Source organism: Ranitomeya imitator, chromosome 9 (genome assembly GCF_032444005.1).
Source record: "Ranitomeya imitator isolate aRanImi1 chromosome 9, aRanImi1.pri, whole genome shotgun sequence".
Taxonomy (NCBI): Eukaryota; Metazoa; Chordata; class Amphibia; order Anura; family Dendrobatidae; genus Ranitomeya; species Ranitomeya imitator.
This window is the reverse complement of record NC_091290.1, coordinates 60,421,318-60,442,610: the sequence shown is the minus strand read 5'-3', so window position 1 is coordinate 60,442,610 and position 21,293 is coordinate 60,421,318. Positions and strand designations below refer to the sequence as shown.

The window sequence follows — 21,293 nt, the reverse complement described above, 5'->3', positions numbered from 1 at the left end:
CTTTGACATGAGTGTCACAATGGATATGCACATAAGTATCCAAAGGGATAAGTGATGGATAATGCACAGAGAAAAAATAATAAATAAATAAATGAAAATAATACTAAACCGTGAATACCGACCAGGAGTGCGCGCCTCAGCTCCCCCACACACCACTCCAACGCACGTTTCGCAACCGCTTCGTCAGGGAGTGGTGTGTGTAGGGTGCGACCGCATTATATAATGTGCTCACAGCTGCAGACTATTCCATAATCCGGGACACCATAATTACATGGCGCCGAGACAAGGCACACGTCCGCTTCCATCACTAAAGCCGGAGACCGGAAGTGCGTCACCGAGTGCGACCGTAAAGTCACAGTCAGCGACGCACCGAGTCACCAGCCTCAGGACGGAGCGCACGCATGCGCAGTTCGGCGCTCGACGAACCCGCAGCCATGTTAGTATAGGGAACAACTCCGGGCACAATGAAATAATAACATTGACTGCAAAACCTGTTAGTACCCCACCTATCTAAAACATACTTTCATAATAAACATATTGTGCTGTAGAAAATTGCAAAAAATTACAACATAACATGAATAATATATGAAATAATTAATAATGAATAACTTATACAAACACAATTTATATATATATACATACAAAAAACATATTTAAAAATAATATTTAATGCCGCCATTCATATATAATTAATCTACTATCTATAAAATAGAAAATATTAAAAACAAATACAAAAAATAAATAAAAAACAAAAAATAATACAAAATATTTTAGCACTTAATTTTATAGAGTTTTATTATAAAAAATATATGAAATATTGAAAAAAAAAAAAAAAAAAAAATTTTTTAAAATGAAAGTAAAAACATTGGAGACAAAAAAAGATATATGAGAAATAAATCAGAAAAGGAGGGAGCAAAAAAAATAAAATATAAAGAAACATTTTTTTGAGCCAAAAAAATCCTAAATAATACTGTATTTATTGTAAAATAATATCCAGAGATCACAAGAAAAAAATCTGTAAATAAATGTTGTATTAATGCGATAAAAAGCAAAAATTGACCCTACAAACATAGGAAGAACACAGAAAATATTAGCAATTTGTTAAAAATAAAAATTAAAAAAATATAAAAAAATGAAAAAATAAAAAAAGAAAAAAGGGGGAAAGATTTTTATTTGTATTAAGAAAGAAATAAAAAATAAAAAATAAAAAGTAGAAAATACAAATATATATACAAAAATAATAAAATCCAAAAATGAAAAAAATAATATATAATATAATAGAAATTAATAATAATAAATAATAATAAGGGAAATAAGAGAACAAAAAAATAAAAAATAAACAATTAATTAATATTAATACTGAATAAATTAAATGAATAAAAAATAATTAAATAAAAAGCAATCAATAATGTAAATAGATGAGTAGAGAAGGCGGAGGAAAAAATCCCAACCAAGAGATATATAGATGCTGGGAGAAACTCTACTATCCCTAGAAACCCATAAGGGCACTAGTATATATAATAATATACAATATTATCGATATTAAAGGGATCCAAAAGAAGAGATTATTAGAAAATTTATCCAACCAGAAAATGAGTTAAATGATATGGGGGCAGGTCCACAAACCGAAGAGACCCATGAAGATAATATGTGGGAGCACTATATACTAATGATAATAACCGATTACTAATGGATCAAAGCCAGAAAATCCTAAAAAATCATCCATATAAATGGTATGGAAGTAAATCCATGGAGACCAATAAGAGCTATACGGGATCTAAACAAAAAGATGTTAGGAGAGTCATAAGAAGGCTATAAAAAGCTGGAAAAACCCCATTGTTCATTAAGGCCTATGGGATTCATACTCTGTAATAAGGTGATCCATTTACACTCCTTCTGTGCGAGTCTCTTACTGGCATCCCCCCTTCTATTGCCTAAATGTAACCGATCTATCCCCTTAACTTGAAGTAAATGGGATTGGTTGGGGTGATATTTGCGAAAATGTCTTGCTAAAGGTTTTAATTTTGATATAGCATTAATATCACTCATCTCAATCTTTTCTGCTGCTTTGATATCCTTAATATGCTCCAAAACTCGGACACGCAGTTCTCTTGTCGTCATACCCACATATATGCGGTCACAAGGACAAGTGGCTTGATAGATCACCATTGACGTACGACAATTTAAATGATGTAAGATTTTATATTCACGAGATCTCGTTGAATTATGAAAAACGTCTGTTTTTGTTATATATTTACAGGCCTTGCAGGAACCACAACTAAATGAACCCCATTTCGGACCTTTCGAATTGAAGATGAAATTGGATACTGGAGGAACATAATGACTGTGTACCAATGACTCACCCAGAGTCTTGCAACGTCTTGCAACAATAAGAGGTTTTTTAGGTATCAATTTAGATATGGTTGGATCCTGCAAAAGGATAGGCCAAAACTTTGTAAATATACCAGTCATTTCTTTCCATCTTGAATGATAGTCAGTAACAAAGCGTATTTGTCCATCTGTTTCCTTGATTTTCTTCCGGGACGTAACTAAGGTCTGTCGATCTTTTTTTTTTGCTCTAATATAAGCTCTATGTACAACATCATTCTTATATCCCCGTTTCAAAAATCTATTAGTAAGATCTTTGGCTTGTTGTTCAAACATTGTATCTTGATCACAAATACGCCTTGTTCTGAGAAACTGTCCCGTAGGAATTGCTCGGATGACATGCGCAGGATGGGCAGATTGAGCATGAAGTAGTGCATTAACACTGGTTTCTTTTCGATATATAGAAGTATGAAGATGACCAAATTCATCAATTCTGATTCCCAGGTCCAAGAAATTGATGGAATCCTGCTTCACCATCCAGGTAAGTCTTATATTGTTATCATTCCTGTTCAAGTATTGAAGGTACTTGTCCAGTTCATCTCGTGGACCCTGCCAAATAAACAAGATGTCATCTATAAATCTCATCCACAGTATCACTGCACCAGTCATAGTATAATCTTCATTCTGAACATAATCATGTTCCCACGATCCCATAAAGAGATTTGCGTATGACGGCGCAAAAGCTGCCCCCATAGCCACGCCTCTTTTTTGTAGATAGAATCGGTCTTTGAAGACGAAATAGTTATAAAATAATGCGTACTCTAAGAGTTCCATCAAAAATTCAATAAGTGATCTATCAAGATTGCGACTAGACAAATATCGTCTTGCTGCTATTAGGCCAAATTTATGTGGTATTGACGTGTATAATGATTCGACATCACATGTAATAATGTGCATGTCAGGATTCATATGTACACCGTCTAACCTCTGGAGGGCCTCAGTAGTGTCCCTAATATATGATGGTAGCTCTGCCACAATCGGTTTCAAATAGAAGTCCAAAAATTTAGAAATTGGTTCCAACAAGCTCCCATTCCCAGATATTATAGGGCGTCCAGGAGGGTCAACCATACTTTTGTGAACTTTTGGTAATAAATATAGCGTTGGGACTGTTGGTGACTCGGTCCTTAACCCCTCCCAAATTGACTTGGGGATTATACCATCCTCCAATGCGGAATCTAAGATATCAAATAACTTCTTCTGATATAAAGGAGTAGGATCCTGTGGCAAACGTTCGTAGCATAAGGGGTCATTTAATTGTCTGAATGCTTCTTTTTCATATTGTGTACATGGCCATACAACAATATTGCCACCCTTATCGGATGGCTTGAATACAATCTCCTTCATCTTAGTCAGCTCATCAAGTGCCCTCCTCTGTTCATATTGAAGGTTATCATATGGTCTTTTTGCAGATATTTTAGTAACCTCATCGCATACCATCTTAACAAACACTTCAATTGAGGAACTTTGTGACAGTGGAGGAAAAGTTTTTGATTTTTTCTTAATAAAATCAGGAAATTTACCTGGTGTATCCTCCTGTTCTGCAATTAAGGCTTCAAGCGCCTGTAAGGCTTCCAATTCCTCTTCTGTGGAGAAAGTATTGGACATCAATTTATCAGTATGGAATTTTTTTAAAAGAATCTTACGGGCGAATAAGAAGGTATCTTTAATAACCGAGAATTGTTCCAGTTTTGCTGTGGGGCAAAAACTTAATCCCAAAGATAATACAGAGACTTGTGCAGATGTTAGTTGTATTTCTGATAAATTAATTACCTTTAACGTGCCCTCATTAGCAAAATCTTGATCTCGATGGTTCTTCCTTTTAACGCCCATAAATCTAGTATTGTATCCACTAAATGCTTCTGATGAGTCCCCAATTGAAGTGTTCATTGCACTTGACGAGCTAATACTTGCCAATGATGCAGTTGATCCAGACCTTTTAACCCCCGGTTTGACACGCCATTTGTATATTCTCCCATTCTGATAGTCATTTAAATCTCTCTGGAACTTTGTCACCTTGAGTTTTTGGACTTCTGACTCCCATTTTGTAAAAGATGCATTAAGGTCATTATCAAAATTCGTAAGTTGTTCAACAGATAAATTTTTCTGAATCTTCTCTTGAATGGACTTAATGTCCACCTCTAGTCTATCCACAGTTCTCTTATCTATTTCAATCAATATTTCCATAAAAGTACGTGAACAAGTGTTACACGCATCTTCCCATTTTTTCAAAAGTGCTTCATCATCCAATGAGAATGACGGGAATACCTGTATGCGAAGACCGCGTGGTATCAAATTCCGCTGTATATACTGTTCAAGTGAACTTTTGTTCCACCAGGATTTGGTCCTTTTGTATAATAATTCCTTCAGGTGCGTCTTGTCCTCCTGAATATTATCAGGTATCCCATCAGATGTGTTCCTTCCCACTTCCTTAAAAATGGTATTTAATTGTGACAGCCAATTGGTGTCTCGATTCTTATAATCCATATCAGTTGGTCTTTTCAACAAAACAAGCAAAGAAATCCTATATAGAAAAGAAATACCAAATAATATTGAAAAATATTCAAAAAAGTAAATATTCCACACTAAGCAAATACCCAAAAGAAAATATTTACTAACCACAAATACCAAGACAATTTTTTAGAAATTCAATAAATTTTTATTATAAAACAGACATAGCACAATCAATAGCATTTTTATTAAAATATATCCATATATTTGGAATATGTATAATCTAAAATAGAAAAACATATATATGCATGTGCAATATAGATCAGCATGTGGGGGGGCCAGGGCGTACAACACCTGATCGGCAGAAATAAACCAATATAAATAATATCACGGCTTAAAGAAAAAAGCAACCATTCACATTGAAATGTATAAGCACTATATATATATAATTAATATTAAATAAGTAACATTTCATGTGATGGTATAAATAAATAATGAATTAAATAATTTGTGTATGAAACAAAATTAAAAAAATAATAAAAAATAAAAAATCAATAAAGATTATCCAATTATAACTATGCGCATATCCATATGTAATGAGTCTGTATCCGATGCATGATTGACGAATTGACAAAAAATACAAATATATAAAAAAATAAATATAAAACAGTGATATTGTAATTAATTAACGTGATTTAAAAAATATATGAATTAAAAAATTAATGTGCAAAAAATATATATAAATAGGTGTCAAAAAATATTTGTCAACTAATTAAAGAAAAAATAATAATAAAAACGTGAGATGTGTGTATTAGTGTTTAATATCTGTATATATATTATATATTGCAGTGATAAATTTGATAAAATGAACAATATGCATATAAGCAGAATTGAAATGTGGGAAAATATATATAGATTATATCACTCATCAACCATGCATCAAACACAAAAAATGTGGCAAACGGTTTTAATTCCACTTTGACATGAGTGTCACAATGGATATGCACATAAGTATCCAAAGGGATAAGTGATGGATAATGCACAGAGAAAAAATAATAAATAAATAAATGAAAATAATACTAAACCGTGAATACCGACCAGGAGTGCGCGCCTCAGCTCCCCCACACACCACTCCAACGCACGTTTCGCAACCGCTTCGTCAGGGAGTGGTGTGTGTAGGGTGCGACCGCATTATATAATGTGCTCACAGCTGCAGACTATTCCATAATCCGGGACGCCATAATTACATGGCGCCGAGACAAGGCACACGTCCGCTTTTATTTTTTTTCAATATTTCATATATTTTTTATAATAAAACTCTATAAAATTAAGTGCTAAAATATTTTGTATTATTTTTTGTTTTTTATTTATTTTTTGTATTTGTTTTTAATATTTTCTATTTTATAGATAGTAGATTAATTATATATGAATGGCGGCATTAAATATTATTTTTAAATATGTTTTTTGTATGTATATATATATAAATTGTGTTTGTATAAGTTATTCATTATTAATTATTTCATATATTATTCATGTTATGTTGTAATTTTTTGCAATTTTCTACAGCACAATATGTTTATTATGAAAGTATGTTTTAGATAGGTGGGGTACTAACAGGTTTTGCAGTCAATATTATTATTTCATTGTGCCCGGAGTTGTTCCCTATACTAACATGGCTGCGGGTTCGTCGAGCGCCGAACTGCGCATGCGTGCGCTCCGTCCTGAGGCTGGTGACTCGGTGCGTCGCTGACTGTGACTTTACGGTCGCACTCGGTGACGCACTTCCGGTCTCCGGCTTTAGTGATGGAAGCGGACGTGTGCCTTGTCTCGGCGCCATGTAATTATGGCGTCCCGGATTATGGAATAGTCTGCAGCTGTGAGCACATTATATAATGCGGTCGCACCCTACACACACCACTCCCTGACGAAGCGGTTGCGAAACGTGCGTTGGAGTGGTGTGTGGGGGAGCTGAGGCGCGCACTCCTGGTCGGTATTCACGGTTTAGTATTATTTTCATTTATTTATTTATTATTTTTTCTCTGTGCATTATCCATCACTTATCCCTTTGGATACTTATGTGCATATCCATTGTGACACTCATGTCAAAGTGGAATTAAAACCGTTTGCCACATTTTTTGTGTTTGATGCATGGTTGATGAGTGATATAATCTATATATATTTTCCCACATTTCAATTCTGCATATATATGCATATTGTTCATTTTATCAAATTTATCACTGCAATATATAATATATATACAGATATTAAACACTAATACACACATCTCACGTTTTTATTATTATTTTTTCTTTAATTAGTTGACAAATATTTTTTGACACCTATTTATATATATTTTTTGCACATTAATTTTTTAATTCATATATTTTTTAAATCACGTTAATTAATTACAATATCACTGTTTTATATTTATTTTTTTATATATTTGTATTTTTTGTCAATTCGTCAATCATGCATCGGATACAGACTCATTACATATGGATATGCGCATAGTTATAATTGGATAATCTTTATTGATTTTTTATTTTTTATTATTTTTTTAATTTTGTTTCATACACAAATTATTTAATTCATTATTTATTTATACCATCACATGAAATGTTACTTATTTAATATTAATTATATATATATAGTGCTTATACATTTCAATGTGAATGGTTGCTTTTTTCTTTAAGCCGTGATATTATTTATATTGGTTTATTTCTGCCGATCAGGTGTTGTACGCCCTGGCCCCCCCACATGCTGATCTATATTGCACATGCATATATATGTTTTTCTATTTTAGATTATACATATTCCAAATATATGGATATATTTTAATAAAAATGCTATTGATTGTGCTATGTCTGTTTTATAATAAAAATTTATTGAATTTCTAAAAAATTGTCTTGGTATTTGTGGTTAGTAAATATTTTCTTTTGGGTATTTGCTTAGTGTGGAATATTTACTTTTTTGAATATTTTTCAATATTATTTGGTATTTCTTTTCTATATAGGATTTCTTTGCTTGTTTTGTTGAAAAGACCAACTGATATGGATTATAAGAATCGAGACACCAATTGGCTGTCACAATTAAATACCATTTTTAAGGAAGTGGGAAGGAACACATCTGATGGGATACCTGATAATATTCAGGAGGACAAGACGCACCTGAAGGAATTATTATACAAAAGGACCAAATCCTGGTGGAACAAAAGTTCACTTGAACAGTATATACAGCGGAATTTGATACCACGCGGTCTTCGCATACAGGTATTCCCGTCATTCTCATTGGATGATGAAGCACTTTTGAAAAAATGGGAAGATGCGTGTAACACTTGTTCACGTACTTTTATGGAAATATTGATTGAAATAGATAAGAGAACTGTGGATAGACTAGAGGTGGACATTAAGTCCATTCAAGAGAAGATTCAGAAAAATTTATCTGTTGAACAACTTACGAATTTTGATAATGACCTTAATGCATCTTTTACAAAATGGGAGTCAGAAGTCCAAAAACTCAAGGTGACAAAGTTCCAGAGAGATTTAAATGACTATCAGAATGGGAGAATATACAAATGGCGTGTCAAACCGGGGGTTAAAAGGTCTGGATCAACTGCATCATTGGCAAGTATTAGCTCGTCAAGTGCAATGAACACTTCAATTGGGGACTCATCAGAAGCATTTAGTGGATACAATACTAGATTTATGGGCGTTAAAAGGAAGAACCATCGAGATCAAGATTTTGCTAATGAGGGCACGTTAAAGGTAATTAATTTATCAGAAATACAACTAACATCTGCACAAGTCTCTGTATTATCTTTGGGATTAAGTTTTTGCCCCACAGCAAAACTGGAACAATTCTCGGTTATTAAAGATACCTTCTTATTCGCCCGTAAGATTCTTTTAAAAAAATTCCATACTGATAAATTGATGTCCAATACTTTCTCCACAGAAGAGGAATTGGAAGCCTTACAGGCGCTTGAAGCCTTAATTGCAGAACAGGAGGATACACCAGGTAAATTTCCTGATTTTATTAAGAAAAAATCAAAAACTTTTCCTCCACTGTCACAAAGTTCCTCAATTGAAGTGTTTGTTAAGATGGTATGCGATGAGGTTACTAAAATATCTGCAAAAAGACCATATGATAACCTTCAATATGAACAGAGGAGGGCACTTGATGAGCTGACTAAGATGAAGGAGATTGTATTCAAGCCATCCGATAAGGGTGGCAATATTGTTGTATGGCCATGTACACAATATGAAAAAGAAGCATTCAGACAATTAAATGACCCCTTATGCTACGAACGTTTGCCACAGGATCCTACTCCTTTATATCAGAAGAAGTTATTTGATATCTTAGATTCCGCATTGGAGGATGGTATAATCCCCAAGTCAATTTGGGAGGGGTTAAGGACCGAGTCACCAACAGTCCCAACGCTATATTTATTACCAAAAGTTCACAAAAGTATGGTTGACCCTCCTGGACGCCCTATAATATCTGGGAATGGGAGCTTGTTGGAACCAATTTCTAAATTTTTGGACTTCTATTTGAAACCGATTGTGGCAGAGCTACCATCATATATTAGGGACACTACTGAGGCCCTCCAGAGGTTAGACGGTGTACATATGAATCCTGACATGCACATTATTACATGTGATGTCGAATCATTATACACGTCAATACCACATAAATTTGGCCTAATAGCAGCAAGACGATATTTGTCTAGTCGCAATCTTGATAGATCACTTATTGAATTTTTGATGGAACTCTTAGAGTACGCATTATTTTATAACTATTTCGTCTTCAAAGACCGATTCTATCTACAAAAAAGAGGCGTGGCTATGGGGGCAGCTTTTGCGCCGTCATACGCAAATCTCTTTATGGGATCGTGGGAACATGATTATGTTCAGAATGAAGATTATACTATGACTGGTGCAGTGATACTGTGGATGAGATTTATAGATGACATCTTGTTTATTTGGCAGGGTCCACGAGATGAACTGGACAAGTACCTTCAATACTTGAACAGGAATGATAACAATATAAGACTTACCTGGATGGTGAAGCAGGATTCCATCAATTTCTTGGACCTGGGAATCAGAATTGATGAATTTGGTCATCTTCATACTTCTATATATCGAAAAGAAACCAGTGTTAATGCACTACTTCATGCTCAATCTGCCCATCCTGCGCATGTCATCCGAGCAATTCCTACGGGACAGTTTCTCAGAACAAGGCGTATTTGTGATCAAGATACAATGTTTGAACAACAAGCCAAAGATCTTACTAATAGATTTTTGAAACGGGGATATAAGAATGATGTTGTACATAGAGCTTATATTAGAGCAAAAAAAAAAGATCGACAGACCTTAGTTACGTCCCGGAAGAAAATCAAGGAAACAGATGGACAAATACGCTTTGTTACTGACTATCATTCAAGATGGAAAGAAATGACTGGTATATTTACAAAGTTTTGGCCTATCCTTTTGCAGGATCCAACCATATCTAAATTGATACCTAAAAAACCTCTTATTGTTGCAAGACGTTGCAAGACTCTGGGTGAGTCATTGGTACACAGTCATTATGTTCCTCCAGTATCCAATTTCATCTTCAATTCGAAAGGTCCGAAATGGGGTTCATTTAGTTGTGGTTCCTGCAAGGCCTGTAAATATATAACAAAAACAGACGTTTTTCATAATTCAACGAGATCTCGTGAATATAAAATCTTACATCATTTAAATTGTCGTACGTCAATGGTGATCTATCAAGCCACTTGTCCTTGTGACCGCATATATGTGGGTATGACGACAAGAGAACTGCGTGTCCGAGTTTTGGAGCATATTAAGGATATCAAAGCAGCAGAAAAGATTGAGATGAGTGATATTAATGCTATATCAAAATTAAAACCTTTAGCAAGACATTTTCGCAAATATCACCCCAACCAATCCCATTTACTTCAAGTTAAGGGGATAGATCGGTTACATTTAGGCAATAGAAGGGGGGATGCCAGTAAGAGACTCGCACAGAAGGAGTGTAAATGGATCACCTTATTACAGAGTATGAATCCCATAGGCCTTAATGAACAATGGGGTTTTTCCAGCTTTTTATAGCCTTCTTATGACTCTCCTAACATCTTTTTGTTTAGATCCCGTATAGCTCTTATTGGTCTCCATGGATTTACTTCCATACCATTTATATGGATGATTTTTTAGGATTTTCTGGCTTTGATCCATTAGTAATCGGTTATTATCATTAGTATATAGTGCTCCCACATATTATCATCATGGGTCTCTTCGGTTTGTGGACATGCCCCCATATCATTTAACTCATTTTCTGGTTGGATAAATTTTCTAATAATCTCTTCTTTTGGATCCCTTTAATATCGATAATATTGTATATTATTATATATACTAGTGCCCTTATTGGTTTCTAGGGATAGTAGAGTTTCTCCCAGCATCTATATATCTCTTGGTTGGGATTTTTTCCTCCGCCTTCTCTACTCATCTATTTACATTATTGATTGCTTTTTATTTAATTATTTTTTATTCATTTAATTTATTCAGTATTAATATTAATTAATTGTTTATTTTTTATTTTTTTGTTCTCTTATTTCCCTTATTATTATTTATTATTATTAATTTCTATTATATTATATATTATTTTTTTCATTTTTGGATTTTATTATTTTTGTATATATATTTGTATTTTCTACTTTTTATTTTTTATTTTTTATTTCTTTCTTAATACAAATAAAAATCTTTCCCCCTTTTTTCTTTTTTTCTTTTTTCATTTTTTTATATTTTTTTAATTTTTATTTTTAACAAATTGCTAATATTTTCTGTGTTCTTCCTATGTTTGTAGGGTCAATTTTTGCTTTTTATCGCATTAATACAACATTTATTTACAGATTTTTTTCTTGTGATCTCTGGATATTATTTTACAATAAATACAGTATTATTTAGGATTTTTTTGGCTCAAAAAAATGTTTCTTTATATTTTATTTTTTTTGCTCCCTCCTTTTCTGATTTATTTCTCATATATCTTTTTTTGTCTCCAATGTTTTTACTTTCATTTTAAAAAAAAATTTTTTTTATTTTTTTTTCAATATTTCATATATTTTTTATAATAAAACTCTATAAAATTAAGTGCTAAAATATTTTGTATTATTTTTTGTTTTTTATTTATTTTTTGTATTTGTTTTTAATATTTTCTATTTTATAGATAGTAGATTAATTATATATGAATGGCGGCATTAAATATTATTTTTAAATATGTTTTTTGTATGTATATATATATAAATTGTGTTTGTATAAGTTATTCATTATTAATTATTTCATATATTATTCATGTTATGTTGTAATTTTTTGCAATTTTCTACAGCACAATATGTTTATTATGAAAGTATGTTTTAGATAGGTGGGGTACTAACAGGTTTTGCAGTCAATGTTATTATTTCATTGTGCCCGGAGTTGTTCCCTATACTAACATGGCTGCGGGTTCGTCGAGCGCCGAACTGCGCATGCGTGCGCTCCGTCCTGAGGCTGGTGACTCGGTGCGTCGCTGACTGTGACTTTACGGTCGCACTCGGTGACGCACTTCCGGTCTCCGGCTTTAGTGATGGAAGCGGACGTGTGCCTTGTCTCGGCGCCATGTAATTATGGTGTCCCGGATTATGGAATAGTCTGCAGCTGTGAGCACATTATATAATGCGGTCGCACCCTACACACACCACTCCCTGACGAAGCGGTTGCGAAACGTGCGTTGGAGTGGTGTGTGGGGGAGCTGAGGCGCGCACTCCTGGTCGGTATTCACGGTTTAGTATTATTTTCATTTATTTATTTATTATTTTTTCTCTGTGCATTATCCATCACTTATCCCTTTGGATACTTATGTGCATATCCATTGTGACACTCATGTCAAAGTGGAATTAAAACCGTTTGCCACATTTTTTGTGTTTTATGCATGGTTGATGAGTGATATAATCTATATATATTTTCCCACATTTCAATTCTGCTTATATGCATATTGTTCATTTTATCAAATTTATCACTGCAATATATAATATATATACAGATATTAAACACTAATACACACATCTCACGTTTTTATTATTATTTTTTCTTTAATTAGTTGACAAATATTTTTTGACACCTATTTATATATATTTTTTGCACATTAATTTTTTAATTCATATATTTTTTAAATCACGTTAATTAATTACAATATCACTGTTTTATATTTATTTTTTTATATATTTGTATTTTTTGTCAATTCGTCAATCATGCATCGGATACAGACTCATTACATATGGATATGCGCATAGTTATAATTGGATAATCTTTATTGATTTTTTATTTTTTATTATTTTTTTAATTTTGTTTCATACACAAATTATTTAATTCATTATTTATTTATACCATCACATGTTACTTATTTAATATTAATTATATATATATAGTGCTTATACATTTCAATGTGAATGGTTGCTTTTTTCTTTAAGCCGTGATATTATTTATATTGGTTTATTTCTGCTGATCAGGTGTTGTACGCCCTGGCCCCCCCACATGCTGATCTATATTGCACATGCATATATATGTTTTTCTATTTTAGATTATACATATTCCAAATATATGGATATATTTTAATAAAAATGCTATTGATTGTGCTATGTCTGTTTTATAATAAAAATTTATTGAATTTCTAAAAAATTGTCTTGGTATTTGTGGTTAGTAAATATTTTCTTTTGGGTATTTGAAATTGAAGGGAGCCTGCCCCCCACCCCCAGGTGTTTCTATGTATAACAGGCACCTTGTACAGCAGTAATGCTGCATTTGTACAAGGTGGCTGACTTTTTCTACTTGCCCACGTGGAACTCAACACATACAAAATGTGTCTCATTGAGACCATTCCACTGTCCCTGAGGTGTGACTTTCCTTTCTAATGACACGCAGCACCCCCCTTGGTAGCGCTTCCCGTCTTCTGACATCATTAGTTGACTGGCTGCGCCTGTGCGTCCGCCCTGCTCGACACAACGCCCAACGGTGTCTTACTTATTTTGACAGCGAGGGTGTGATTGATGGGCATGTGCAGTGCATATGTTCACCTGTCTTCACTAATCTCCTTCCGCCTTCTTCACACTGGGCATGCGATAAGGGATCAGCTGAGGCCGCCCAGTCTGAAGCAGGTGTAAGGACATGTGTGAGCGGCGAGCATATTTACTGCACAAGGCCACGAATCCCATTCCCACAGTGTGATTTTTTGAAAACACACTGTGTGTCTGGGATTCATGGCCATCGCTAACCGCACCGGCCTACATGAAATGAGGTCATAAGACGGGCAGCGCTTACAGGGCATTGCCAAGGGATAACGCAAGAGCGCAGACTCCTGTACAGCAAATATCAATGCTCAGGAGGATGCGCCCAGCACCTAGGTGTAAATTTTGACACTTGTGCTGCGTCTTCTTAAAAAGACAAGTCACGCCTCCACTACTGTTTGACAGTATAATGGGCTAAATAGTGTACGTGTTTTATTCAGCGTGTGCAAGGAGCAAAATTAATAGAGCAACCTTTTACTTGTGCAGCATTAATGCTGCACAAGGTGTGGCTCTTGTATCTTGCAACACCTGAGGGGGGGTTAAAGGTTACCTTTGAAATTGGTTCTACTAGGCTTCGGCCTACACTCTGCTCCTTTCCCCCTCTCCTGCTGACCCTGGGCTCAAACACCGCCAGTTGGTGCCCGGAAGTGCTGGCTGCACAGAGAAAAACACCCGCCATTGTGTCAGTGGGGTTCAGCACCGCCAGCTGTTCCCCTGCTGTGTAGTCGGCAACGTGTCCAGCACAAGCCACGCTGGCACAACAGAACAAAAGCTGCCACCAGTGCAGGCTTCAGCCTACACTCTGCTCCTCTCCTCCTCCTGCTGACCCTGGGCTCTAACACCGCCAGTTTTTGCCCGGAACTGCTAGCTGCACAGAGATAAAAACACCAGCCAATGTGTCAGTGGGGTTCATCACCGCCAGCTGTTCCCCTGCTGTGTAGCCGGCAAAGTGACCTGCAAACGCCACGCAGGCACATGAACTGAAATTAAAGGGACCCTGCCACCCACTCCAAGGTGTTTCTATGTATAACAGCCACCTTGTACAGCAGTAATGCTGCATTTGTACAAGGTGGCTGACTTTTTCTCCTTGCCCACGTGGAACTCACCACATACAAAATGTGTCTCATTGAGACCATTCCACTGTCCCTGAGTTGTGACTTTCCTTTCTAATGATACGCAGCACCACCTTTGGTAGCGCTGCCCGTCTGTGCGTCCGCCCTGCTAGAAACAACGCCCCTCGGTGTCTTATTTATTTTGTCAGCGAGGGTGTGGTTTATGGGCACGAGCAGTGCATATGTTTGCCTGTCGTCACTCATCTCCTTCCGCCTTCTTCAGACTGTGCGGCCTCATGGCCGCGGCATGCGAGAAGGGATCAGCAGAGGCCGCCCAGTCTGAAGCAGGTGTAAGGACGTGTGTGAGCGGCGAAAATATTTACTGCTCAAGGCCACGAATCCCAGCACCACAGTGTGACTTTATGAAAAGGCACTGTGGGTCTGGGATTTATGGCCATCGTTATCCGCAACGGCCAACATGAAATGAGGTCATAAGACGGGCAGCGCTAACAGGGCATTGCCAAGAGATAACACAAGACCGCAGACTCCTGTACAGCAAATAACAACGCTCAGGAAGCTGCGCCAAGCACCAAGGCGTTATTTGGGACACCTGTGCTGTGTCTCCTTAAAAAGACAAGTCACGCCTCCACTACAGTTTGACTGTAGAATGGGCTAAATTGTGTACGTCTTTCATTCAGCGTGTGCAAGTAGACAAATTAATAGAGCAACCTTTCACTTGTGCAGCATTAATGCTGCACAAGGTGTGGCTCTTGTACTTTGTAACACCTTAGGGGGGGTAAAGGTTTCCTTTGAAATTGGTTCAACTAGGCTTCGGCCTACACTCTGCTCCTCTCCTCCTCCTGCTGACCCTGGCCTCTAACACCGCTAGTTTTTGCCCGGAAGTGCTAGCTGCACAGAGAAAAACACCTGCCATTGTGTCAGTGGGGTTCAGCAACGCCAGCTGTTCCCCCACTGTGTAGCCGGCAAAGTGTCCTGCAAACGCAACGCAGACACAAAGCTGCCTCCAATGCAGGCTTCGGCCTACACTCTGCTCCCCCTGCTTACCCTTTGCTCCAACACCGCTAGTTGGGGCTGTAGGAAGACAATCTTTAATAGGCAACGCATCCTGGTTCCAGCACCGTCAGCTGGTTCCGGGTAGTGTCAAGGTCACTGAGACGCCTATGCTTGCCCCGTCGTGTTGTGGTCGGGTTAGCCAACTCCAGGGTGCCTCCAGTTTAGGAGCTTCTTATGTGGGCTGCGTGAATTGGTAGTCAAGGCTGGTTCTGTAGTGACAGTAGGCCAAGCTCCCCATGTAGGACTGTTGGGGTTCGGTAACTGCGGCTGCCTCGCGGCCTAGCTGTTCTCTCCTCTCCTGTTGACCTTCTGGTCCACCACCTGGTTCCAGGACCATCAGCTGGTTCCGGGCCGAGCCTTTGGCTTAGGTGCCTCCTCCTGGTTATCCGAGTTCCGCCAACGTCAGGCGGTCCTTGGTAGTGCTTTTAAGCGCGGGCACCTACAGCTTAGTAACCGGGTTCCAGCACCGTCAGCTGGTCCTCGGTGCCATTGGCTCTTGCACACTGGGGCAAAGCATCCGGGTTCCAGCACCGCCAGCTGGTTCTCGGCAGTGTTTTTGTCACGGGTACTTCCTCGTGCCCAGCCTGGTTCCAGCACCATCAGCTGTTTCCGGGTAGTGTCAAGCTCACTGAGACGCCTATGCTTGCCCCGTCGTGATGCGGTCGAGTTAGCCAACTCCAGGGTGCCTCCAGTTTAGGAGCTTCCTATATGGGCTGCGTGAATTGGTAGTCAAGGCTGGTTCTGTAGTGCAAGTAGGCCAAGCTCCCCCTGTAGGACTGTTGGGGTTCGGTAACTGCGGTTGCCTCGCGGCCTAGCTGTTCTCTCCTCTCCTGTGGACCTTCTGGTCCACCACCTGGTTCCAGCACCGTCAGCTGGTTCCGGGCCGAGCCTTTGGCTTAGGTGCCTCCTCCTGGGTATCCGAGTTCCGCCAACGTCAGGCGGTCCTTGGTAGTGCTTTTAAGCGCGGGCACCTACAGCTTAGTAACCGGGTTCCAGCACCGTCAGCTGGTCCTCGGTCGTGCCATTGGCTCTTGCACACTGGGGTGACGCATCCGGGTTCCAGCACCGCCAGCTGGTTCTCGGCAGTGTTTTTGTCACGGGTACTCCCTCGTGCCCAGCCTGGTTCCAGCACCGTCAGCTGTTTCCGGGTAGTGTCAAGCTCACTGAGATGCCTATGCTTGCCCCGTCGTGTTGTGGTCGGGTTAGCCAACTCCAGGGTGCCTCCAGTTTAGGAGCTTCCTATGTGGGCTGTGTGAATTGGTAGTCAAGGCTGGTTCTGTAATGCCAGTAGGCCAAGCTCCCCCTGTAAGACTTTTGGGGTTCGGTAACTGCGGCTGCCTCGCGGCCTAGCTGTTCTCTCCTCTCCTGTGGACCTTCTGGTCCACATCCTGGTTCCAGCACCGTCAGCTGGTTCCGGACCGAGCCATTGGCTTAGGTGCCTCCTCCTGGGTATCCGAGTTCCGCCAACGTCAGGCGGTCCTTGGTAGTGCTTTCAGGCACGGGTACCTCCTGCTTAGTAACCGGGTTCCAGTAACGTCAGCTGGTCCTCGGTAGTTCCATTGGCTCTTGGACCTTCGTCTACCCATCCTGGTTCCAGCACCGTCAGCTGGTTCTCGGCAGTGTCTTTTGCTCTTGTACCTTCTGCTCCCCATCCTGGTTCCAGTACCGTCAGCTGGTTCTGGGCAGAGCCTTTGGCTTAGGTGCCTCCTTCTGGGTATCCAAGTTCCACCAACGTCAGGTGGTCCTTGGTAGTGCTTTCAGGCACGGGTACCTCCTGCTTAGTAACCGGGTTCCAGTAACGTCAGCTGGTCCTCGGTAGTTCCATTGGCTCTTGGACCTTCGGCTACCCATCCGGGTTCCAGTACCGTCAGCTGGTTCTCGGCAGTGTCTTTTGCTCTTGTACCTTCTGCTCCCCATCCTGGTTCCAGTAATGTCAGCTGGTTCCGGGCAGAGCCTTTGGCTTAGGTGCCTCCTTCTGGGTATCCGAGTTCCGCCAATGTCAGGCGGTCCTTGGTAGTGCTTTTTAGCACGGGTACCTCCTGCTTAGTAACCGGGTTCCAGTAACGTCAGCTGGTCCTCGGTAGTTCCATAGGCTCTTGAACCTTCGGGTAGCCATCCGAGTTCCAGTTCCATCAGCTGGTTCTTGGCATTTTCTCAGCCTTCTTGTACCTTCTGCTACATTTCCAAGTTGAAGACCCTAAAGTCGACGACCCGGAAGACCACCCCGATGACGACGACGACGGCGGAGACGACGACGACCCTGGAGACGACAACCCTGGAGACGACGACCCTGGAGACGACGACATGGAAGACCGAGAAGCAGAAGAACAAGAGGCTGCAGAACAAAGAGCAGAAGAACATTAAGCATAACACTTAATATCAGAGCAAAAGATATTATCTAAATTATATGCAGAAGAAGACTAAGCAGTGTATGGGGGTGAGTCCGTTCCTCCTCGTGGTGCCCCTGGATAAAGCCTGATGCTGCAGGCCAAACTGAACGCGGACAAATGTAACTTTTGTGACTGGCAGAACGGAAGGTGTAATCTTCAAACTTTTATAGATAACAACTACGGGAATGCCTGTCACAAATGAGAATATGATGAAGAAGTAGAATAGGAAGAATAATAATAGTTGAATAAAATGAATATGAAGAATGTAATAAAAAAAAAAATAGGTAGAAGATGAAGAAGAAGATGAATAAGGTGAAGAAGTTGATGTCAAAGATGCTGATGATGAAGAAGATGAAAGTGTGGGAAAAGTTAAAAAAAAAGAAGGGGAAGGGCGTGGAATAGTGAAACATCAATATCTGACAAAATAAAAAAAAAATTACATAGTCAATATCTTTGTCACTCCGAACGTCTTTTAAAAAAAAAAAAATAATGCTATTCTATTTGATTGGGCTAAACCTCTATGACTTTAATGTCTCCGCCACCTCCCCAAATACATCCTGCATTATTCTTAGTTGTTTTCCTTCATGTAGAATGAACCTACAAGGAAAGAAAGGGTTTATTTTAATTCCGATATTTTGGTCCTATTGACTTGCATTGGGATCGGGTATCGGTATCGGCGATATCCGATATTTTTTGAATATCGGCCGATCCAATTCGATACCGATACTTTCCGATATTGGAAGGTATCGCTCAACACTAGTAATGACTCTGTAAAATATATGAGTTTCACTTTTTGTATTGAAGAACTGAAATAAATTACCTTTTTGATGATATTCTAATTTTGTGAGAAGCACCTGTATATGCTGAAAGCAAAATTAACACAAACTGTACTGCTTACTTAACAATGTGGCATGTTCTGCTTGTGTGACAGACAGGAAAAATGTGTAAATTGCTGAATTCCCAGATAAGGAAAATTAAATAAGTTATTTAGTTAGCCTACTGGTCTTCTATGACATCGCTGGAAAAAAGCGTATGGGATACTGCAAACAAACTAACAGAAGTAGCACTACTTATTTTTCATTCTGCTGTAGTCTGTCAATGTGACAGACAGAAAACTACCTAGAATGCCGAGATCATAAAGTATTGTGTTTATTTTTTTATTTAAAAAATAATGCTCTCAGTATGAAAAGCAAGATAATCTCGTAGTTATCACACCTTTTAATGGCTAACAAAAGGTATCATAACTACAAGATTAGCTTGCTTTTCATACAGAGAGCATTTTATTTTCAACTGACTAACACGATACCAACATAATTTTATTTTTAATTTAGCAGCAACCTCTACCAATGTCATAGTTGAAAGAAAACCTCAGTAACACAGGATATAAAGAAAACTAAAAGTACACTGATAGCATATCTGTAGAGAAGGAAGGCAACATATTACTAAACATAGGCTGGTATTAATTAGGGTCATGCAAGAATAAAATGTGCTAATTTCATTAAGAGATGCACGCCACTTAATGAACTTGATATAAACCATACAAATACAAATCCTACTAACCCAGAACATGAGTCTTGGGGATCAGAACCTAGTGAAAATACAAAACCAAAATTAATAAAAACAATCATTTTATTTAGACATTTCTAAAACAATAAAACAAAATTAAAAAGCAAGAATACCTCAAAAACAGTTACTGGCTTCTCATGCATAGTACACTACTCAAAAAATTAAAGCGAATACTAAAATACCACATCCCAGGTATCACTGAGTTAAATATTCCATTTGCAAATGTCTATTTATTACATAGTGGAATGCGTTGAAACAATAAAACATAAAAATGATCAACGTAAGTCAAAACTAATATCCTATGAAGGTGTGGCTTTGGAATGATACTCAAAATCAAAGTGGAAAATCAAATTACAGGTTGATCCCACTTCAGTGGAAATACCTCAAGACAAGAAAATGATGTTCAATAGTGTGTGTGGCCTCCACATGCATGTATGACCTCCCGACAATGCCTGGGCATGGTCCTGATGAGGCTGAGGATGTTCTCCTAAAGGGATCTCCTCCCATACATGGAATAAAGCATCAGTCAACTCCTGGTCAGTCTGTGGTGCAACGTGGCATTGGTGGATAGAACTAGACATGATATCCCAGATGTGCTCAATTGAATTCAAGTCTGGGAAACAGGCAGGCCAGTCAAAAGCATCAATGCCTTCATAATTCAGCAACTACCGGCACACTTCATCCACATAAGGCCTAGCATTGTCATGCATCAGAAGGAACCCATAGCTCTCTGCACCTTCATAAGGTCTCTCAGTGGGTCTGAGGATCTCATCCCGGTACCTAATGGCAGTCAGGGTACCTTTGTGTAGCAGATGTAGGGCTGTGCGGCCCTGCAAAGAAATGCCTCCTCACACCATTATTGACCCATTGCCAAACTGGTCAGGTTGGAGGATGTTGCAGGCAGCAGAATGTTCTCCACATGTGCTCAGTGTGAACTTGCTCTCTTCTGTGAAGAGTACAGGGTGCCAATGTAGAATCTGCCAATCTTGGTGTCCTATGACAAATATCAATCGCCCTGCACTGCTATTCCATCTGGTTTGCGTTTAGTTGGACCATCATTTATTTTTCAACAGGACAATGACCCCAAACACACCTTCAGGCTGTGTAAGGGCTATTTGACCAAGAAGGAGAGTGATGGAGTACTACGCCAGATGACCTGGCCTCCACAGTCACCAGACCTGAACCCAATCGAGATGTTTGGGGTGAGCTGGACCGCAGAGTGAAGGCAAAAGGGCCAACAAGTGCTAAGCATTAGGGTTGAGCGAAACGGGTCGGCCAGAT

The 21,293-nt window shown here is 38.5% G+C and overlaps 2 long non-coding RNA genes across 2 annotated transcripts; one reads left to right on the top strand and one right to left on the bottom strand.

The window, feature by feature from the left end:
- Positions 1–2,598: 2,598 nt before the first annotated feature.
- LOC138648658 (uncharacterized) lies at positions 2,599–5,341 on the bottom strand. The gene is made up of 3 exons (XR_011315173.1): positions 4,159–5,341; positions 3,909–3,971; positions 2,599–2,937 (listed from the first exon to the last, which is right to left on the bottom strand). It is a non-coding gene; the product is annotated as an uncharacterized lncRNA (long non-coding RNA).
- Positions 5,342–7,417: 2,076 nt separating this feature from the next.
- On the top strand, positions 7,418–10,160 carry LOC138648657 (uncharacterized). The gene is made up of 3 exons (XR_011315172.1): positions 7,418–8,600; positions 8,788–8,850; positions 9,822–10,160. It is a non-coding gene; the product is annotated as an uncharacterized lncRNA (long non-coding RNA).
- The last annotated feature ends 11,133 nt before the right edge of the window (positions 10,161–21,293 follow it).